We start from the raw sequence: 21,242 nt of genomic DNA on the forward strand, positions 1-21,242 counted from the left end.
CCGGCGACAGCATCTAAGGCAAAGGCCAAGACAGGTGAAGGACTATGCCAAGCTGGGTCGGAGCAACCATTGGCACTCGTGGAAACTATGTCTGGGAACAGGCCTGGTTGGGGAGCTAAAGGGACACCCTGGCTGGGTTGTGGTTCCCACTGGTGAGTGCACAGGCCAGAGTCAGAGCTGCAGTCTGGTCTGGACATGGCTGCAGTATCCCTCGGTACAAGTGTGAACTGGGACTGGGAGCACCAGACTGGGCTAGACTTCAGCAACAACTGGTGCTCGTGAGGACCAGGGTAGGTATAGGACGAACTAGGTTAGATCTCTACCCCTACTGAGCCATGTGTAAGCTGTATCTGGGCTGAAACATCCAACAGTAAGAACCGGAATGGGTTGAAGGCTAGTCAGGAAAGGACACTGCTCCTGCTAGGACAGGAAGTGGACTAAGTAGGGCTGGCCCATGAAACCACTGGTGTGTGTGAGATCTGGCATTGATAGAGCTTCTGATTGGAGGAGCCTGGGAAACTCCTCTATTGGGACACAGTCCCTGCAGGTGAGCACAAGAACCATGATAGGGAGCAGACCAGACCAGGCCAGGGATCAGTACCCAGCGGCATACATTTGGCACAGGTTTGGGACAAGCCAGCTGGGGCCAGTTCAGCTGACGAATCTGAGTACCAGAATAGCATGTGGGTCAGGCTGAGTTTGGTCACAACCCATGCCTGTATACATTAAGGCTGGGACTGGGTGCCTGCTGGGTTGGGCTAGGCTGTAACCCCCACCAGTGTGAGTTGGAACTGGGGGTGGACCGAGCCAGGCTAAGATATGGTACCCACTGGCAAATGCCAAGGTGAGGTGGGCCACACCAGACTGGACTGCAACACCCAACCAGCACACGTGAGAACCAGGGGGGAGGGGGCAAAGCCTGTGGGGGGGCTGCATGGGGCTTCCCTGCTGGACTACCACTCCCACTGGAGAGCATGTGTTGGGATGGGGGCAGACCAGATTGGGCAGGGCTACAACACCTGTTGGCCTCATGTGAGCTAGATCAGGGGAAAGCCAGCCTAGGTTGACTGTTCCTATTGGTGCAAGCATAAGTCAGAGTGGGTGTGGGTTGGTTGGGTTTTGCCACAGCATCAGCTGGGCAGATGCTGACACTGGGATCTAATTCTGTCAAGTTAAACTGCAGAACCACCTGGAGAGTGCATGACCCAGAAATGGGAGTGGGCCCAGTAGGGAAATAGTGGGCACCTCCCTCTTGGGTTGCCACTCCCATTGGTGAGCACGAGAACCAGGACTGGGACAGGCATGGCTAGACAGAGTGGCACCCACCAGCAGGTATGTGGCCTGGATAGTGGGGCTGACTGGGTTGAACTAGGCTTTAATGCCCATTGACATGTATGAGAGCAGAATGGGATGTGGGACAGACTGGACCAAGTCTGCTGTACATAGTGGGCAAGCACAGGAACCAGGGCAGGGGGCCAGAATGGTGGGGGTTATTGTGGGTCACTCCAACTAGGCTGCAGCTCGCACTGGTTTATGTGAGGGCTGAGTGTGTGGTAGGCAGAAACAGGCTGGACTACAACCCCCATTGGTTCGTGTAGAAGACAGGGTTGGAAACAGAACTGATCCAGCAGTTGCAATCACCAGCATATGCATAAGCTGATTGGGGTGACTGATGGAGCCAGATCCTGTATTGGCAAGCACACACAAGAATCAGGTCTGGGATCACCTCAGATGAAGTTTCTTTGGGGATCCCCCCAACTGAACTGCTGGACTCAGAACCCCAACCATGAAGAGAAGTGCAGGTTCCATAGTCTAACCGTGGAGTGCATGTGTCAGAGCTGGGCTTCCTCAGTGACTGAAATGGAGCAGTGGGCAGCATATCCAGGTGCACATGAAGGATGTGGCAGTGCATTGGAATCTGCAGAGGACACTTGGTGCAACAACAGAGGACAGGACAAGCTGATCATGTGCTGGCAGTGAAGTTCTGCACAAACATAGACTCTAAGGTGAACTGTGTCAGCCAGTGGATTCTGGAGAGATTTCATTGTGCTTGGAATAGTGAGATTGGCAGCAATTTAGACTTGTTGAACTATCAAAACCGCTTGAGCAGTGCCCTCGGAGCATGCCCTACATTGGGACGCTGGGATGGTTGGGCAGCTGGGTGGGGCTTCTCCCTTTATCTGCCCTTTCCCCCAGATACAGGAAGGAAAAAAGGGAATGTGGAAACAATGATCTTACCCACTTTCCTGTAACCCTTGACCCTCTGCACCCTAATCAGCTATGTAATAATAATCAAAAAGCAAGTTTTAAACACTCTAGAAAATGAAATTCTAAAAATTTTCATATGCTGGAATGAAATAACTAAGAATAAATTTAACGGAAGTACAAACTGCATAGAATGAAAACTACATAGTGTTGTTGATACAATTTTTTTTTTGTCCCTAAATGTGCTATAATGAGTCTCAATGTTTTGTGGTAGATTTTTGGTCAAGTTTCCATTAAAAAGCATCGATTTTGAAAAGCTAAACTGAAAACCACGTTGCATATGACCACACACACAAAAAGGTTCCCCAAACATTCTCCTTTCTTTTGAAGGCTCTATAAGGCATTGCATCATTGACTAGTCTTTCTCAACTATTAAGAGGCCAGCTGAGACTGTCCTACCCCAGATTAAGACTAGGGTGACAAGTATGAGGCATAACATTCATTCAGCCTTCTAAGCCTTCTGGGAAGACCTGGTGACCTTGCTAGGCCCGTGGCATTGATCACACCCACAGGGACTGACTTTCTCCTATCACAGACAGCAAACCAAGCTGCAGGAGGATGGGCAGAGAAGCCCTCAACACTCACGGACTTGCCAGGAGCTGTAATAACAATGGCAATACCACCAGATTTCAAGATTTTAGGGCCACCTTCCAGATTCTTTGCAGAATGATCAGTCTTTTCCTTTAGCAATCTTACAGCACTGTGACCATGCAGCACTGGGCATAGCCAGCACCAAATTGGCCTGGAGGGTTCAGGATAAACAGGAAAGTCAGCTGCTTCCATTGGGGGGCTGTTTTTCTGTCATCTGCAATGCTGCCATGACAAATATCTTTGACACACGCACCCTTGGTATTTAAGCCCATGATGATAGAGAAAGGAGAGACAGGTTAGATAGAATGGAAGCAGGGGCCCCACCCCGCCATCTGTGGAAACCCAGAGAACCTGAGTAGAGATTCTGGTTTTACTGCCTCTCCCGGAACAATCACAAGAATAGCCCCTTTCACCGTCTTATTATACAGATCCCTAAACAAGCAGTCCTTAACTGTTTCCTCCTTAAGAACTCCAATTAGCTAATCCTCCTGTTGCAAGTGCCAGGATCCTATATGGGTGTCGATTGGTGTTCTACCTGCTCCACTTCTCATCCAGTTCTGTGCTTATGGCTTGGCAAAGCAGCAGAGGATGGCCCAAAGCCTTGGAACCCTGCACTAATGTGAAGAAGCCCCTGGCTCCTGGCTTCTTAGAATCAGCTTAACTCTGGCCTTTGTGGCCATTTGGGGAGTAAACCAATAGATGAAGGATCTTTCTCTCTATTTCCTTCTCTCCATAAATCTGATCTGCCTTTCCAATAAAAATATAGTAAATAAACCTTAAAAAAAAAAAAACTGTTCCAGCTGCTTGGATCTGCCTCTGCTTCTTTCAAAAAAAAAAAAAATCCTTACGTTTTCTAAACTCTTCCATGGCCATGCCACTCACTCAGTCTCTGTGGTCACAAGTCATGGACACACAAGAGATCAGAACTCTGATATCCCTGCATGAAGAACTGTCAACATTCGGTATAAAGAAAGAAAATCTGCTTCACTCAACCTCATGGTGCATTTCAGCAGATGCAACTTCAGGTGTGATGTTGACTGGGGCAAAGGTTATCACCATGGCAGTTTCAAGAACACTAGTCTGCACTCAGTCAACAAGGAGGATAGCACAGCAACCATCTCCTGAAGAGGCAGCTCAAGAAAGGCCAGTCCGCTGGACAAGCTGGCCGGAGGACGTCAGGCAGGGCTTCGGGCAGTGTGGTTCCACCAGCATCTCCATCTTGGCAGGTGACTCTGCATCCACTAACCAAGACGAACTAGTGCTTGGCTCCAGCATGTTGTCACTGATGCATATCATATGCCAGAGTTAAAGTGGATCAAAGACCTAAACAGCAGAGCTAAAACTGTAACATTCTTGGATGAAAATAGATATACAGATCTTCACGATCTTGGATTAACTGATTTTTTTTTTTTAGATGTGACACAGAAAGCATGAATAACTGAAGAAAAACAGAGTGACTTCATCAAAATTAAAATACTTTGTTCTTCAAAGAATTGTCACAAAAGTGGAAAGATGACCTATGGGTACAGAAAGATGTGCAAATTTTGTGTCTGGTAAGAGTTTAGTATCTATAGTATAGAACACGTTGATGATTTAGTGACTTTAAAATGAGCAAAGCATTTGAAGAGTCATTTGTCAGAAGATACATAAATGACCAGTAATCGTTTGAAAAAGGATGCTAAATATAATTAGTCATTAGGGAAATGCAAACCATACTGAGGGTATTTCATCCCCACTAAGATGGCACTAATCATAAAGACGTAGAGGAACAGATACTGGGGAGACAGGTGAAGCAGCTGGGACTCTGGGTAAGTAAAATTACACTCACTCATTTTGTAGAGCATGTTGATAATGTGTCAGAAATGTAAAATACTGTTCTGCAGTTCTGTTCCCAGGAATTAACTAAGAGACTTGGACGCACACATCCACATAAAAGCTTGTACGTACATGTATGTACGTTTATTGATAAGAGGCAGCAGTGGGAGCAATTCAAACATCTATCAATTAATGAACGGATGAATAAAATGCCATATGTTCCACACAATGGTATATTATTTAGCCATGAACATAAGTATTGATACATACTACAAGATTAAAGCATTGTGCCAAATAAAAGAAGGCAGATGAAGAAGGTCCCCTACTGTCTGATCACATTTATAATGTATACGTAATGTATACTTTGTAATTATATAGAGACTGGAAGTAGATTTCATGGTTGCTAAGGAGTTTGTGGATCAAGGAGAGGGATTCAAGGAGTGCCTGCTGGTGGACTCATGGCTTCTTTTTGGAGTGAAGAAAAAGTTCTGGAATTTGATACTGGCGATGTTTGCACAGTTGTATAAATATGCTAAGAAATGAATTGTACTTTAAACAGATGAGTTTTATGATATGTGAACTATGTCTCAAAAAAGAACCCAGTCTTCCAATCTTTTGCTCCTGGGGAAAGAAAATCCAAATATGGAAAGGGGGACAAACTTAAACTGTGGTTCTGAATTGGAATTGGTTGGAATTGGAGGTCTGGATGTGAACTTGTGGCTTTTATAGATGACATAAACACAGACATAAAAGCGTAGGTGTAGAAATGTGCATTTGAGTACCCAGCACCATAGCCTAGTGGCTACAGTCCTTGCCTTGTATCCACTGGGATTCCACATGGGTGCCAGTTTGTGTCCTGGCAGCCCCACTTCGCATCAAACTCCCTGCTTGTGCCCTGGGAAAGCAGCTGAGGATGGCCCAAAGCTTTGGGCCCCTGCATCTGCATGGGAGACCCAGAAGAGCTCCTGGCCTCGGATTGCCTTGGATTGGCTCAGCTCCAGCCGTTGTGGCCACTTGGGGAGTAAATGATCGGACGGAAGATCTTCCTCTCTGTCTCTCCTCCTCTCTGTATGTCCACAGATCCAATAAAAATAAATAAATCTTTAAAAATAAAAATTAAAAAAAAAAGAAAATTAGAAGGTGCCTAGCCAAAAACATCCAGATGCTTTAAGCTCCGTTAGTTGTTTAGCCAACCCCTCTGTTGCTGCTCAAAACCCATTGTTCCCATCTTAGTTTTGAACAGAATGCAAACTTTCTTTGAGTAACAGTATTTCCAGCTTAATATTACAAACAGCATCAACTCCCTGGAATCTCTTGCAGCTATGGCTGTGTGCAGACCAAGATGTCAGTGGAAGTCTACTGAATACAGCTTTTGGAAAAACAAGTACTTCCCTGCAGGTGTGTGCAAGAAGTGGGGCTGCGTACTGGGGCCCAGAGAATCAACACTGCAGGCCTCTTCAGGCTAGGTGGCTACACCTGTGGGTGGGTGTTAGTGCCAGAGCCGGGAATGGGTCTGACAGGGGGTCCAGAGGAAGTGACCTCCCTGGAACTGGGCACACCCTAGAACCAGGACTGGTGGCTTAAAAGCCAGGGTACAGATAGCACGCTGTGGGGGTGGCCCACAGATGGCTTTAGGTGACAAACAGCCCATGCTTGGCCTCGGACGGGTCAGGATCTCCGATCTCAGGGACAGAACCCGTGGGTGCACCATCTGGCTCCAGTGCACACGTTGCATGAGCAGACCACCTAAGTTGATGATTCCTTTACAAAGAAGCCAACAACTTCTCGGAGGGAAGATGACGATGGGGAGTTTACAGCCATTGGCTCTGGATGGTCTCCGGTCTGTCGTGTCTCCAGCCAAAGAGGTGAAAAGGCCAAAGATCCTTACCACAAGTATTCTCCGGCCCCCAGGCCCCACCCTCTGGCTTCAGCAGACAACCAGGATGGAGAGGTTGCTAAGGAAAGCCTGCCGCAGACCTCCGTGTGAACACAGATCAGTCACTGCCAGACGCCGGGAGGGGAGGGTGGGACGAAGGAGATTTGGATTCAAAGAAAAAGAGGTGTGGAAGCTGGGTGTGATTCTTTATAACAGATCCTTGTAAAATGTTAACAGAGGAAGATTGGGGGGGGGTGCAGATGGGAAATCTGTACTAATTCACAATTTTTGTTTCATACATTGAAAACTATTCTGAAATCAAGTTCATTTAAAAAAAAGGCGGGAGGAACCACATATTCCCTTGATTGCAAACAAGCTTTTGGCTTTACTCATTTTCTTTCCCTTTCTTCCTGGGGCATAGATTCCGCAATGTGTACCAGTTGCCTTGCCGTTTTGAAGACAAACAAGCACTGGGGACAAAGGTCATCAGGGAGACAGGAGGGAGCCTGCACACCTGTACCAGATGGGCTAGCCCGGAACTACTGCTCTGTGGGAAAATGCATCCCTTCAGTCCAGCCACCAGGGCCTGGTTTCTGACATACGAAAAATGAAATACAATCCTGACGGGTACAGCACCAGGTTTACTCGGATTGAAATTGTGGCTCTCACATATACTTTGCGTGGCTTTAAGCGAGTTAGATGAATTCTGTAACCGAATTAGCCTATTTATCAGGCAAGGGATCTGTGATGACTGCAAATCAGAATGTGGAACTCAGCAGCAGGTCATGCACTTATGGAAAGTTGAGAGATGCTAGAAGGATCCTCACAAATGAATGGAGAGAGGAGAGATCTGGTAGGTGGTGCTGGGGAATTAATTCACTCTACACGAGACATAGAGAATTACATCCTTACTTCTTGCAGTATGAAAAAAAAAAAATCTTCAAACCTACCCAAGAAAGATCAAAATTGTGAAGCTACTAGAACAAGGTTGTGCCTCGGACATAGTGCATGAGTGTGAATTTTAAAAGCAAGAGCCGAAATAGAATCGACTAGAGAGGGGAAAGCAATGTATTTACCTACCTACAAAATAGGCTTTTAAATAATAGATACCATGAGCAAAATTAACAAACGAGTACACCATAGAAGATACTTGCAACCTGAAATCAACAGGGAATTGATACCTGGAGTCTAGACTCTAGGCTTGCGCTGTTCCATACGATTGCCATATGGTTATTAGGTACTTTATACGTGACCTAGCACATGCTGAGATGTAATGTCAGTGCAAAATATACACTCAATGCTGAAGTGTTAGCATATGCAAGCGAAAATAAAATAGCTCAATAATTTAAAAACTATTTGCTAGACGTTGAGAATATAACATTTTATTTGTTTGTTGAAGGAGAGAAACCGAGGACTCTCATCTTCGGAGTCTGCGTCCTGTATGATGTCCCAGGGTTCCAGGTCCCTGCTTCACTGCGTGTCCAGTTTGCTGCTCCTCTGCTCCCTGGGAGGCAGCATCTGATGGCTCCAGAGCCTCCGTCCCTGGAACGCATGTGCAAGACCTGCACTGAGGTTAAGGCTCCTGACTGATTCATCCCAGCCCTGGCTGTTGTAGACATTTGGGGAATCTCTCTCACTCTCTTTCTCTCTGGCTTACACGCTCTGCCTTTCAATAAAAAACTATTTATTTAAAAAGTTAAGGAGTTGTTGTGGTCCAATATATGAAGCTACTGCTTGTGATGCCAGCATTCTATATGGGCACCAGTTTTGCATACTGGCTGTTGAATTTCGGATGTAGCTTCCTGTTACCAGCCTGAAAAAAGGCAGCAGAGGCTGAACCAAGTGTTTGGGGCTTCACACGTTTAGGGACCTGGTTGTTGTGGTCATCTGGGGAATGATCCAGCAGATGAAAGATCTCTTTGTTCCTGTCTCTCCTTCTCTCTCTGACTTCCAAGTAAACAAACACATCATTAAAAAAAAAAAAAGGAAAAGAAAAGAAAAGTTAATTCATCTGTTTCTTTTAAAGTGTGACTATTGGGAAAAGTTTACATGATTAATTTAAAAGATAGAGATATATACACACAGAGAAATCTCTCATCCTCTGGTTCATTTGGGTGAATTTCAAGGACCCACAATACCCAGATGGGGCCAGACGAAGGCTGGGAGCCAGCAGTTCAACCCAGGTTTCCATGTAGTGGCAGGGACCTACATGAGCCGTGGTGGTTACATCATGATGCACAGCAGGATGAAGCTGGAATCAGGAGCTGCCACTGGGACTTGAACCCAAGGACTGCAATATAGGTTATGAATATTCCAAGCAGTGTCTTAACCGCAGCATCAAATGCACACCTCACTTTCTAGTATGAATATGTCTTAATATGCCTAAACTTGAATTTCAGACAAAGAACACATGAGCTTGTTGCCACACTTAGATGTATAAAAATATTTATAATATTGACCATGGTTAATAGCTAAATAGAATTCAGAGCAACCTCTTGCTTTCGTAAGGCAACCCTAAACTCATGACACTGCCAGGTCCTCCACTCTGACAGCGTTGGCCAGTGGTCACAGGAGCAACGTTCATTAGGGGCCAGTGTTGTGACACAGTGACTTAAACCACCAGTGATAACAGCATCCCCCAGGAGCACAGGTTCAAGTCCCAGTGTTCCACTTCTAAATCAGTTCTCTGCTAACGCACCCGAGAAAACAGTGGAAGACGGCCAGAGTACTTTGACTGTTACTACCTATATTGGTGACCTAGGTGACATTCCAGGCTCTTGGCTTTGGCCTAGTTCATCCCCACTCACGGTGGCTATTTAAATAGTGAATCAGCAGATGCAAGGACTTGTGTGTGTGTGTGTGTGTGTGTGTGTGTGTGTGTGTGTGTGTGTGTGTGTTTCTGCCTTTCAAATAAATAGATAAATCTTTTTTTTTTTTAAGGTGGTATTCATTACATTGTAATTCTTGGCAACTTGACCTTTGCTTCCTGCAGGGGGCAGCCTGGTAGACATCAGGACTCCCACGCCTTTCCTATTGTGTCACTGGATATCATCGGGCCATTATCTCCTCTGCAAAAGGACAGGATGAGTCAAAGGTGTCTTAGGTCAGTAACAGCCATCACCACACCCTACCCTGGGTTAAAGACCTGCCTTTGGAATCTCCTGGAACCCTGAGCCCATCACTCCTTACTCGCATCATGGAGTGATGAGCACTTGGGAAGCAGGGATGGGTCCAATCCAACCTTGGTTCAAATTCCAGCATCACCATTTACCACTGTCTGACCTTCTGGCGTAAACACCTTGTGTTTATCTCTGAGAGGGATAAATTGATTCCTCTTGGATTTGCTGTGAGGCTAATAATAAGAAAATGCAGTAAAGAGAAAAATAAAGAAAACATACAAGTACACTTCAAAAAGCTCACAGAAAATGGAATGAAAAGATGATTATTTTGGTGCAAAAGATTTTGAGATCCACCAGATGAGACATCTTCAAGAGGTTTATGAAAATGTATATTACAATAAACTATGCATGGATTGTAAATTTGCTGTCATGAAAATAATCCTCTTTTAATTCCAGTCTTCTATGAATTTTAAAAGACTTTTTCTTCCTTCCTTCCTTCCTTCCTCCCATTCTTCCTTCCTTCCTTGTTGGCTGACTGAGAGCTTGCAAAGGATGCGTGGGTCAGCGAGATGATAGGAAGAGATAAGACACGGACCACTATGGCTTGATGCTCATAATGGACAACTCAGAAAAGTTGCCTTCTTTATTTATACATAAATCATCACAAGTTTTTGCACAACATCCAATTGTTTCATTTTTCATTACATCATGGTTATGAAAATGCAAGAAGCCATCCTAAAAAATATTTTTCTACTTCAAAGAAAACATTTTTAACAAACCATTACTCATTGCAACCTGCAATCACCTGGCTGAAGCCAGGAACTCCACAGTGGCAGCACATGCGATTACATAGTGACAAATAGTTTGCTTATACTCAATATCAATTTTTACCAAACACAATCAAACTAATATTGCCTAAAATATTAAGAGTACAGAATTAAAAGATCATAAATGAAAGAATTTTATAAAAGCATATAACATAGATTCTTGCTAAATCTTATAATCAAATCATGCATTAATTATGGTCACCTTCACCTAGTGCTGATTCAATTGTTTTTTTTAAAGATTTATTTTTATTATTATTATTATTTTTTATTGGAAAGGCGGATATACAGAGAGGAGAGACAGAGAGGAAGATCTTTCCTCCGATGATTCACTCCCCAAGTGAGCGCAACGGCCGATGCTATGCTGATCCGAAGCCAGGAGCCTCTTCCAGGTCTCCCAAGAGGGTGCAGGGTCCCAAAGCTTTGGGCTGTCCTGGACTGCTTTCCCAGGCCACAGGCAGGGAGCTGGATGGGAAGTGGGGCTGCCGGGATTAGAACAGGCACCCATATGGGATCCCAGGCGTGCAAGGCGAGGACCTTAACCACTGCGCCACCGCGGCGGGCCCGATTCAATTGTTTTTTATTCTTTTGTTAAAGGGCAGTGAAAGAGATCAAGGCAGCTCAGCCAATCTACAAACAGAGAAACTTCCTTTCATCTATATAAACTGTTTTCTTTCCCTAAATATAAGTGCCAGTATAAGATAGAGATTATAAGCCATTTTGAGGGGGTTTTGTTTTGTTTCCCTTTAGAAGATGCCCCATACATTTTTGCTTTCTATGGTGAGAAACTAAAATGCGTCATTTCATGTGTTGTAACAGTTCAAGGCGCATGGTAAACAAACTCTTTGTACCTCCATGATTGCCATCTGTTCCAAGATATTATCAAGCCATTTCTTAAGGAAAACATTACTTATACTAGGGCAAACTTCAGGACAAAAGTGAGCACATAACAGATTATTTGGAAACATTGTGGGCTCAATTGTACTATTGTATACTTTTAGCTGTGTGTCATAGCCTTACGTCGCTAAAGATGTTTTTATCATAACATGATTGATCAATTTGAGGTGTCATACCAGTTACAGGAATCACTTCACGTTAGCAGAAAAACAACACCACCACCCTCAGAAGAATTCTATGAAACAGAGAGGCGATTGAGTTCCATACAATGGGTGAGGCAGCAATGAGGTGACCAGAGACGTTCTGCCAGGCCTTGCCACGCAGCCAGAAACTCCTCACAGCCTTGCTAACTGAGGGGCGGTGCTCGTCACACACCCATGCCATCCGACCCAACTGCATGGCTCCCCACACTGTCTTCCTTCCTCCCTTCCTTCCTTGCTTCCTTGCTTCCTTCCTTCCTTCCTTCCTTCCTTCCTTCCTTCCTTCCTTCCTTCCTTCTTTCCTTCCTTCCTTTCTTCTTTCCTTCCATCTTCTTCATCTTCTTTTCTTCTGAATAATAATTTATTTTTATGCTATTTACATAGTTGAGAGGGATGCATTCCCATGTGGATCAAGGAACGTTAGAAGTGGATGAGACAACTGTCTCCAAGCTTCTTTGTTCTTCCTGTATCTGGGAAAATGGGGGGAAAAGGAGAGAGGGCTGCTCCCAACAGTTCAACCATATCAGTACCCGGGGATGGAGAACAGCCACCAATATCATCTCAGAGTCCTTGATGTGGAACATATTCTGAGGGAACTGCTCAAGTGGTTTCAATAGTTCTGACATGCTGTTGATTTTGTTGCTCCAATGTTGAGGAAATCCTTCCAAGATCCATTTGCCAACATATTCCACCTTAGTTTCCATTCATCCAGATACTCACTGCCAAAGCTTGACCAGGAGAGCTGTCGAATTTGTCCTGCCCTCCATAGTACTAGATGTCCTCTGCAGGTCTCAGTGAACTAGTTGTCATGTTCTCCATGAGCATCTGGGCATGCCATTCACTGCACAGGCCTCTACAACTGTGGAAACCCAGTCCTGACACGTGTACTCCACAATCCTGTGATTTTCACCGTGGCTGAAGTTCTGAGTTGAGTGATCCATTTGAGGAGAGGGGTCCCCAAAGAAATCTCACTAGAGGTGATCCCAACCTGACTCCTGTGTGGGCCAGCTAGTGTGGGGTCCAGCTCAGTCCATCACCCACGTAAGCCTACACACACACACTCGTGTCACTTGGTCAGTTCTGTCCCTTCCTCCAACTCATATGCAAGCCAGTGGATGCTGTGGCCCAGGCTAACCCTGCCCACCACAGACTCAGCTCTTATGCACACCAGAGGGAACTTGAGCATAGTCAGAACAACTCCCAATAGCTTCCACAAGACATGTCCCCAGCCTAAGTTCTTGTGCATGCTGATATGTGCAGCAGACTGGTCCACTCTGCATCACATCCCATTCAGCTCTCATACACATCAATGGGCATTGGAGCCTAGCTCAGCCCAACTGACCCCACTATCCGGTCCACACTCATACTGGTGGGTGTCACTGCCTGTCTAGCCAAGTCCAGCCTCAGTCCTGGTTCTCATGTTCACCAGTGGAAGCTGCAGCCATCAGAGAGGAGCCTACAATTTCCCTACTAGGTCCACTCCCAGCCTCAGGTCTTGCACTTTACAGGTGATTCTATGGTCTAGCCTGACAAATCTTGCCCCCAGTCCCAGCACCTTCCATTCAATGCTGTGGCAAAGCCCAACCAGCTTGCACTTACTCTGGTTCATACATATATCAGTGGATATGGTTGATTAGCTCAGCCTGGCTCTCCCCCTAACCCAGCTCACATGCAGGCTAATGAGTTTTGCAGCCCTGCCCAGCCTGGTCTGCCCCCCAGACTCAGCTCTCACATTTACCAGCAGGAGCAGTGATCCAGCAGGGGAACCCCCACTGCTCCCCTACTGGGCTTGCCCCTCATCCTGGGTCTTACATGTGCTGGTGGGAGCTACGACCCAGACTGCCATGGCTCACCTCACCACGGCATTTATCATTTATGGCCTGCTCCCAGTGCCAGCTCATGCTGGCAGATGCTACAGCCTAGCCCCGACCAGCCAGCCCGCAGTCCTGGCCCTAATGTGAACTGGCTGATGTTGTGGCCCAATCCAGCCTGTCCTGCACCCCATCCTGATTCCCACATCTGCCAGTAGGTGCTGTGAATCGGCCCAGCCTGGCCCACCTCCAGACCTGAGCCATATGTAAGTACACCAGCAGCTACTGTAACCTGACCTGGTATGGGTTATTCCAACCTTGATTCTTACCTTCCTGACAAAGGAGTTTCCCAAGCTTCTCTATCAGGTCACCTCCCTGTGGCAGATTTTGCACCCACCAATGGGTTCTCGGCCCATCCTGACTTGGCCCATCTCCTGTCCTAGCAGGTACAGCATCCTTACCCAACCAGCCCACACTCATTCCAGCTCTTACTGTTGGGTGCTACAGGCCAGCACTACTTGGTCCACTCTCAGATCTAGCTCTCACATGACTTAGCAGGTGCAGAGACCTAGCCCAGCCTGTCCTGTACCCACCTTGTCTTTTGTAAGCACCAGTATTGGAGTCTAGCCCAGTCTGGAACACACCAGACCTAGCCCATACTCATGCTGAGGGATACTATAGCCACGTCCAGCCCAGTTTGCTATTCCTATTGTGGCTCTCGTGCTCACCAGTGCGAACTACAGACGAGCCAGGGAGCCTCCATAGTATTCCAACTGGACCAATTCCAGCCACAGATCTTGTGTGCTCCAGTGGTTGCTCCAACCCTGCCTGGCATAACCCATCAGATGCTGCAGCCTCGCCAGGTCCCACCCACATCCCATCCCAACTCTTGCTGGTGGGTGCTGCAGCCTAGTCCTGCCCAGCCTGTCCCCCTCCCTGGATTTTATGCAAACCAGTAAGTATGATAGCCTAGCCTAGCCTGGCATGGCCCGCACTCCGTGCGGATTCCTCCACTTGCCAGTGTGCTACAGTTTGGTGTGGCCCTGCTTGTTCTGCCCTCTACAGAGCCAACCCATATACCTGCCAACAAGTGAAGCATCCCTGCCCAACCTGATCAATACCCAGCCCTGACTCACGTGTTCGCCAGCAGGAATTGTGACCTACCTGTGGAATTTCCCGTTTCCCTACCAGGCCCACTCCCAGACCCAGATTTCATGTGTGCCGGTGGGTTCTAGGCACTTACCTGGCAAACTCTGCCCCTCCTCCCCCGACAGTGTCTGCTTTTGTGTATGCTGGTGGATGTTGTGGCCCAGCCCACCCCACACCCAATTCCCAACTCCAGTGCCCATGAATATTGGTGAGTTCCATGGTCATACCTAACTCAGACCATCACCACCCACATCCCTTGAGCAAACCAGCTGGTATGGCAGTCCCACAGAGGTGAGTTCACAATCCCCTACAGAGTCTGCTTCCAGACTCAGTTATCTTGTGAGATGGCTATTGTCATGGGCCAATCTAACATGGTCCACATGCTGCCCTGAGATTCACTTATAGGGAACTGTGGTTGAACCCTTCCAGGCAAGCCCCCTCGCCATGGCTTCAGTGTGTGCCAATAGGTGGTGATTGATACCAACCAGCCCAACTCGGGTCTTCCACGTGGGCAAGCATATTGGTTTCACTTCCAAAAGCTTTTCTGGTTTCCTTCCTCTAAACCATCTGGTCTCAGTTCCCTCATTTACCTGTAAGTGGAAGTTCCCCAGAAGGCACTTCTCACTCGTCACGTTCTCCTTCAGCAGTCCTCCCTCCCACACATCTCTAGACCTGTTTTCCTAAGCAATACACAGCCCCCCATGCCCACTAGTGCATGGATCCCTAAGCCTGGTCCTCTGACAATGCCTCATGCCAGCCTGGGGCCCTACCTGCCTATCCAGGGCCCAAGCAGACCTTGTCTGCTGGAGTGCAGGCTTCTATCTCCCACATATCTTTTTTAAAAAAATAGAATAGGCAGTCATGCTGGTACACTGATAGAGTTCACATAAATTTGGTATTAACTAGGTCCAGAATGCCTATCAGTGGTTGGCTGTTCTCCCAGTAGTGTAACACTTGCCTAAGTGTGATGCAATCTCGGCAGTTACCTAACGCTGGGGTCTCTCTGACTTTCAAATAAACAAATCTGAAGAACAAAAACTGTTCAGATAGAAAGACTTTTTATTCATGATGTAGTGCTCTTTGTGGAACATCAGAAAATGTCATGTTATCCCCTCAAAGACATGCTAAGATGACTATGTTATATGGATGCCCAACATTATGAAGATGATGATGATGATGAAAATCAGGGTTATCAAGAGAAAGGAAGAAATACACACAGAGAGCTATCTTCCAGTTATTGGTTCATTCTGCAGATGACTGCAATGATCAAGGGCCAGGCAAGCCAGGAGCTTCATCTGGGAAGGCATATGGACACAAGAATCCATGTAGGCCAGCCTCTGCTGCCTTTCCCAGGCTACCAGCAAAAAGCTGGATCAAAAGTGGATGAACCAATGTACAAACCAGCACCCATGTGGGATGTGGGCATTGCAGAGGGAGGCTTAACACACATTATCACAACATCAGCCGTTAATTTTTTTTTTTTTTTTTTGGAAAAGGATGAGACTAAACATGATTTAGGCCCACTGAGGGCCTTTCCTGGGAGTATTCATATTGCAAAAGATTTCATCTCTTTTGACATGAGAAGGACAGTTATAATGGTGAAGTTGTAGCCAGCATGAGGCATCCACAGGCACATTTGGGGGCGGGGATGTTCCCTCAAAGCCACTCAGATGGTGCAGCTGAGGCAATGTCTTCCTTGTCCTGATAGAGACCTTTCTAGAAGGTAAACCCCAATGCCAAAACCTTCTCCAAGCTTCACCTTGAGATGAGGATGGAGTCCATGGGATCCTCTGCGATGGGGCTTGATCTTTATACAGCTCTCTAGAGAAGATAGGTACAATAGCAGAGAGAATGTGACTCAGTAGCAGGTGTCCCATTCACGGCCATCTGGGTGGTGGTGCCGCCGCAGTCAGGTGTGTCCAGGTTGGTATGTCAGCAAGCACGTCAGTCTGCACTTTTCCTGCTGTTTTAGAGAAACCTTCTCCTCTTCCCTGTGTCCTTTGCTCTGAGATTCAGCTTGTCTGGCCTTGACGTGCTCTGAACCTGGAACCCAGGGAAGCCCTCTGACCCCCCATGCTTTCTCTTAACATGAAGTACTCCTCTAGGTGGGGAATCTCTGATTTGGACGCCAACCCAAAGGTCTGCTGCTTCCTAACCAGAAATCCATGTGGCTCAGTTTTCTTGCCTGGGAGAGAGGATCATATAGACTCTTCAAAGAGTTGTGTGTGGAGAAAATAAAATGACACACCAAAGTGCTTTAACACAGCAGCGAATGCTCATCTGATGGTAGCATTGGTCATTGTTCACACCCTGGAGTTCAGCTTATGGAATCATGCAATCCTTAAGGAGACTCCTGGACTTGCACACACCCAGCTCCCACCTCTAGCTCCCTCTCTTGAGGCCCAAAGTCTACTTTACATATTTCTAAGAAGTGGCTTTGTTTGTGGGGTAAAGTCTCCCACTGCAGGAATGAGTTAGGGGTTGGGAAGTGGATGTTAGAGTCTCATCTCAGCGGATGACTCATGCGCTTGGGCTTGGGGCCTGCCTTTGCAAAATTGGAATCATAAAGCGTTTCCCCTTTGGCTGCTCCACCCTGGCCTCCCAATTTATGAGGCCACAGGAATATTGTAAGCTCTCATGGTCTTCCTTGGAGAGAAACATCAGATGGAGGCAAAGAGGATGGTGACAACAGACAGAACTGAAGGTTTATTTTCAGAGCAATCCTTCCTGACACCTGGAATGCATCAGGCAGGTAGCGTGGAACTCACTCTTGGAGAACCAACAGTGTAGGATCAATGTTTGTGCCAGAATCCACGCTGCAACAGGAAGTTTTGTTGAAAACAGTGACCAGTTGCACAGGCTCTGGAGCTGGAGTCTCAAGTTTGCAGCCCAGCTCTTCCTTTGCTGCTTTTCTGACCTTAGGTTAGTTTAGCAGTCTCTCTACACTCCAGTTTTCTCAAAAACAGGAGTGATGACAGCATTTGACTCCTGGGATCGCTTTGAGGATTAAATGAATTTTAAAAATCGAATACTTAGTAAGAGCTTGAGAGGAGTTCACTTTTATCCATTCAGACATCTATCAACATCATCACCTAAGCACTTGGACGTTTGGTGATTTCTGGGTCTTGGTTCATACTATTCCAGTTTCTGTTTGCAGTGATGGTTGAAAGAGAAAGATAACCCAAAGATAGATGTTTAAAATACTAAACTGTCTGAAAAGTATCAAATTACTAATAAGACAGTGAAGAATAGGAGGGAGTTTCAGAAAGGTGTGGAAGGTTAAGTTACAAGGTAAGTGCGCTTTGGTACAAAAATTTTGGAATCCATGCATAGTTCGACCATAATACATTATTTGGCATGACCTCTCTGAAGACGCCTCAGACAGGATGAGGTCTGGGACAAAGTAGGATCCCAGAGAAGTGAAACTAATGCACAGGGCCACTTATGCCCAGGGATACTTGCTGATATAACATAAGCAGGCAGCTGAGAGGCCAGTGCCATGACATAGTGGCCAACAATGCCGGCATCCCACATGAGGGCTAGTTTGGCTTCTGGCTGCTCCACTTCCCGTCTAGCTCACTGCTAACGTGTCTGAGAAAGCAACAGATGATGGGCCAACTGCTTGAGCCCCCGCTCCCACGTGACAGACCCAGATGGAATTCCTAGCTCCTGGCTTTGTCCTGGCTAAGCCTTGGCTATGATGGCCATTTGGTGGCTGAACCAACAGATGGGAGATCTCTCCTCTCTCGCTCTCACTCTTTCTCTCTCCGTGTGTGTGTTTCCCTCTCTTTGTAACTGCTTTTTAAATTGATTTTTAAAAGTAACAAGAAGCTGAGAGCCTGAGCTTGGGCTGTGAGTTGGAGCTCTGAGAGGAAAACAAAGTAGCATGTAACCCAGGAAAAGAATAGGGATCCTGGTAAATCATTCCCATTTATAGCCTGGACCCAGAAAGGCTGTGCCCTAGGGGAAAGGGTGTCCCAGGGGAAAAGGTGACACAGAAGTGCCAGCTCTAAGGAACCTTTGTGTCTTTGAGTCGTTAGAGGGAGCCCGAAAACCTCGTTTCACAGATGCCAATGAACATCGTCTTTGGAAGAACATCACAACACCCTGGGCCTCCAATTATTTTAAAACATATGTTTTAACCTGTGATATCCAATAATAACAAAGCAGAACACCAGGAGCAAGAGTTGATAGAAACAAGCCACGAGGGAAACAGACCCACAGGAACCACTCTCATGGTTGGTTCTCAGAAACCAATAATGAAATAATTACACTCACTCTGTCCCGGGAGGTACAAATGAGGCTGAGCAATTTTGTCAGGAAACAGATAAGTGATAAAAAGGAATATACCAGATTTGAAAAAACAAAAAGAACCAAATAGGATTCCTAGATTAAAATAATAGAATAGCCCAAAACTAGAAATATCATGGCTGGTTTTAATGTGGGACACAGTTAAACTGTTGGTAACAATGCACTATAAGGCAAGTCAAAAGCAAATCTTCAGAAGAAAGCATCAGAATAAAAAAGTGGTAAATCCCGGACAGGTGTGTGACACAGAATGGCCAATTCATGATTCCTTAGAGTCCCAGAAGGAAAAGACAATGAAGATAATGATGAAATCTGGCAGAGATGTGGACACACTTCGCACCACAGCACAAAGTTTGGCAAACAGAAAAGTACTCAGCAATATCTGTCCAGGGAAATTGTTTGCATCTCAATTTTCTCATCTACAATGTCAACTTCCAACACTGTCTATGGATGGTTGTGAAAATTAGATTAGATTAGATTCAACCAACATCTGCTAGCTTAGGACTATATGCCACATTTGACCTCCCTGAGTCCTGCTGTTCTTCTCTGTTCGATGTGATGAATAACACTATTGGGTCATTTTTATTGCAGGCTATCAGGCTATCAATTGTGTCATATTTGATAAAGAGGGTTGAATGATCTAAAGGAGAGCCCATCTGTTGAATGTCTGTTTATGACTAAACCCTTTGCTAAACTAGAAACTGATCTGCTGTTTTCGAGTGGACGAACACCTGAACATCTCACAGTGTCCACGAGGATTTCCCCTCAAGGTACGCAGCTCCACAGGTGCTCAAGTCCTCTAGCTGGAACGGCATGGTGTCTGCATAGAACATACGCACGTCCTCCCCGTCATGTGCAGACATGAACTCATCTCGAGATGATTTACAATCCCTCGTACACTGTAAGCACTGTTCAGGAGTCTCACATGGACTAATGACAAAGGGAAAAAATCTGTACATGTTTCGCATGGATGCAATTTTACTTCATTTTAAAAGACTCATTTACTTACTTAAAAGTCAGGGTTGCACAGAGAAAGAGACGGAAAGAGAGATCTTTCAGCCACTGGCTGACTCCCCAGATGGCCGCCAGCAGCCAGCCGGTCTTCCTGCTCCCCTGTCTCCTGAGCTGCCAGGACTCTAGTGCCACTGTGCACTTCACAGTGCTGGAAGCATCTGAGGTCACACATACTTCTGTTTCCTTGTGTAGTGACATCTCCTTGACTAGCATATAAACTCCTTAAAAGCCAGATCTTGTGTCATATCGCTTAAAAACAAAACAAAAACTTACAATTACATTGTACCCAACAGCTTTGAAAACCATCCTTGTTGAACCAGGAGACCCTGCTGACTACCATTATAGGATGGCCAAACTGCTCGGTAGTGCGGAGTGGACTCACAGGTTGAGTGGTTTGGTCCTTTGTGTCTCCATCAGAGAGGAGCGAGGGCAGGCTGCAAGTTCAAAGCAAAGCACTGGTAGCTAGCCTCCAGCTAAAGTAACCCAGCCACCTATGTGGCGGCAAGTCCTGACCCCTCAGCCATGGCGTGTACACCTGGAAGCTGAGTGGCATGCCCCAAGGAGCAACATTCAGTGTTCTTAAAACTCAGAGCTCCTTTTCTCCCTTTGTCTTTCAAGGCAAGTTGAGCCAGTGACACAGCTCTGCCAGCTGCCGAACCCAAGCAGAATGTTTAGCTAATGTAATGGGTGACACTCCGGCCATGAATCGAAGTTGGGGTCTGCTGCCAGAGAACGGGATATTTGGCCTTTACCCTTACGAAGATGTCCATGGATGCAATCCACTTATACTTTTAAAAAAAGAGATTTATTTATGTATATTGGAAGGCATATTTACAGCTAGAAGGAGACACAAAGAGAAAGTAGCCAATGGTTTCTGCTTTGGATAAGCTTGGCTCTGGCCATTGCAGCCATTTGAGAAGTGAAATCAGGGGATGGAAGATCTTCAGAAATTTAAAAAAAAAAAAAAAAAAGAGAGAGAGAGAGAGAGAGAGATGTCTAGCTCTGACTTTGTGAAAAATGATGCCAAAAGAATCTCAGAACAGACTTAGGGCAAAGCACCAGACGTTCCATGGAGTGTTCATGCTCTCCTTGGGAATGTTGTCTTTCTGCCTATTTGGCACAGAAGGTGGGGGGAGGGGAGGTGTGCGAGAGAGAGAGAGAACGAGAGAAAAAGAGACCACTAACTTCCTTGAATGCCCACATTGGACACCATGGGATGCTGCACTGGGATGAAGTTGAAGCAATCACAGGGAGATGCAGAGTTCCCCAGTTATGACGAGTTCATGCTCTCTCAGCAAGCGTCACTACCTTTAATAACCAGACAGCTTCCTGCCAACCCAGCCTACCGATAAAACTTGCTGTTACTTACAGGG

The 21,242-nt window shown here is 46.2% G+C and overlaps 1 long non-coding RNA gene across 1 annotated transcript; it reads left to right on the plus strand.

Annotated features, from left to right (window-relative positions):
- The first annotated feature begins 1,487 nt into the window (after positions 1-1,487).
- On the plus strand, positions 1,488-19,258 carry LOC121161383. Its single transcript, XR_005884676.1, has 3 exons — positions 1,488-1,592; positions 8,866-8,869; positions 19,246-19,258. It is a non-coding gene; the product is annotated as an uncharacterized LOC121161383 (long non-coding RNA).
- Positions 19,259-21,242: the final 1,984 nt, after the last annotated feature.

This window comes from Ochotona curzoniae, unplaced genomic scaffold (assembly GCF_017591425.1).
Source record: "Ochotona curzoniae isolate NIBS_2020 unplaced genomic scaffold, NIBS_Ocur_1.0 contig_4792, whole genome shotgun sequence".
NCBI classification, from domain to species: domain Eukaryota; kingdom Metazoa; phylum Chordata; class Mammalia; order Lagomorpha; family Ochotonidae; genus Ochotona; species Ochotona curzoniae.